Below are 2,350 nucleotides of genomic sequence, written 5' to 3'. Positions count from 1 at the left end.
AACTAGTAGAATAAAGTTATCATTATAGATTATTTTTCTCTGCACAGCAGAGTTATTATCACAAATAAAAATCACAACAGTTCTCTTCTACCATAAGATGGGAGAATCCTTGTCCACTCTCTCCCTTTATTTATCTAGAAATTCAAACGAGCACTTATAAATGACGAATACAAGAAGAAAAATCAAGACAAGAGGTATCTTCTCCTGCCCGAAAATGGTGGTATTAAGTTCATATATAACAAGGATCAGAAAGATCGAAGTTGAGTCCCCAAAGCTCAAATCTTCCTTTCATGAAATCATAGTAACCTCCCTTCAACGCCAAAGTCTTATTCACCAAAGCATCACTTACAAATGGGTATGTTAGTAAATTGGCTAGTGATACATTCACAGCTTCCTGCAGTTTATTCATTCGCACTATTATCTAATAAATTACTACTTGATATTTAGAAATAAAAGTAAAAAAGACAATTAGTGTGAGAACACTATTTTACCTTCTCACAACATTTGACTTGCTCTTCAAAAGTTTTATCCCCATGTTCAGCTAGCACTTTGGCCTTGGCAAGTAATCCAATTTTCACCCAATCCTCAATAAAATTGCTAAATCACCATATATATATATATATATATATATATATATATATATATATTTCTTCAATTAGTAACATAACATAATTAATTGTTCAGTTAAACATTGTTTTCTTTATGTTAATTTGTATAAATTTAATTTACTTAACGATACATACGTTGATTCAGAACCATCTTCTGGGAGTTCCATGAGAGCCTTAATACCTCCACAGGCACTGTGACCAATGACTAAAATATTTTCTATATTAATATGGAGAACAACGTATTCGATTATAGCTCCTGCTCCCGAGTATTTAGTCTGTTGCGATTCAATTCCAACACAAAAGTCAATTAAATTAACAAAAATAATACAGAATAGAAAGAAGGAGCTAGTGCATAGAAATTAAACTAATAAATGACCCTGTCATAAGGAGGGACCATGTTGGCGATATTCGAGCCATAAAAGCCTCACCGGGTTGAAAATTCAGCATATGGGATGGACTCACTCATGAATCAGAGCAGACAAACACCATAAACTGTGACATGGTTGGATACTTGATTTTTCAACTACAGAAAATTAAATTACAAAGTAAAAAATGTAATATAGATCTTATACCTTGGGTTCCTATCCTTTCTTGAGTTTATCAAACAATTCTGTGTTTTTGCTGATACATGAAAGAAATTAATTTAATTAGGCACTGTCATTTCAAGGTTGTTTTGTTTAATTATCATTGTATGAAAATTAAGACACCCTTTTAACATGTTAAGGAAAAAAAGGAACATAGGGGCTTTACTCATATATCGTTGTTTTGAAATAATAAAAGCTAGTCTTGATCCTTTGAACAGGGTCAAAGGATTTGCAGCCTGTCGTTTGTAACTCAGCTATTTGGAAATGAAATATGTTTGAATTTGATGGTATCGGGCTCGTATTTTGGTTCCGGAGCCCTATACAGGTCTTATATAGGATTTGGGTTAAGCCTGTAAGATTTGGTAAGAAACAAACTTGATATGATGTGAATCAGACCATCGGTTGCCAAAATTGGAACTTAAGAGTTCATGAGATTTTTCTTTGATTTGATGCTAAATTCATAGTTATTAATATTATTTTGATGATTTGATTGCACGAGCAAGTCTTTAGGATATTTTTGGACTTGCGTGCATGTTTGGTTTGGAGCCCCGAGGGCTCAGGTGAGTTTTGGATAGGCCACAAAGTGAAATTGGACTTAGGAGGATTGCTGGTGTGTTGCAGGTTTGTAGCAGGCCTCTGATCTCGTATTGCGAAATATCGCAATTGCGATGTAAGCAGGGTTCGCAAATGTGAAAAACCCCGGGCCAGTCTTATCTCGCATTTGCGAGGTACACTTCGCAAATGCGAAGTCTTCAGTTAATGCCAGAAGTCGCAAATGCGATCCATGATCGCAAATGCAATGTCACAAATGCGACATATCCTTCGCATTTGCGAAGTCAGCAGGTTCCTTAAGGGTTCACAATTGCGAACCCTGGTCGCAATTGCGAGATCTACAACCTGCTAAATCATAACTTAGACGCATTGTCAGCCATTTTTCAAACCTTTTCAAAACCTAAACACCTTGGGCGATTTTTCAAAGACAAGTACTCTTCTAAATCGATTGTAAGTCATTTCTAACTTATTTTCATTAATCTTTAACATCCTTTCACATGATTTCAACTCAAAATTAAGGGCTTTCACGGGGAAAATTGGGTGTTTTGGGTAGAACTTAGATTTTTCAAATTTTGGGGATTTGGACCTCGATTTGAGGTCCGATTT

At 35.2% G+C, this 2,350-nt stretch overlaps 1 pseudogene; it reads right to left on the bottom strand.

Annotated features, from left to right (window-relative positions):
• Positions 1-229: 229 nt before the first annotated feature.
• On the bottom strand, positions 230-2,114 carry LOC104224457 (carbonic anhydrase, chloroplastic-like; annotated as a pseudogene).
• Positions 2,115-2,350: the final 236 nt, after the last annotated feature.

Source organism: Nicotiana sylvestris, chromosome 2 (genome assembly GCF_000393655.2).
Source record: "Nicotiana sylvestris chromosome 2, ASM39365v2, whole genome shotgun sequence".
Taxonomy (NCBI): domain Eukaryota; kingdom Viridiplantae; phylum Streptophyta; class Magnoliopsida; order Solanales; family Solanaceae; genus Nicotiana; species Nicotiana sylvestris.
The sequence above is the reverse complement of the archived record's forward strand: the minus strand, read 5'-3'. Positions and strand labels throughout refer to the sequence as shown.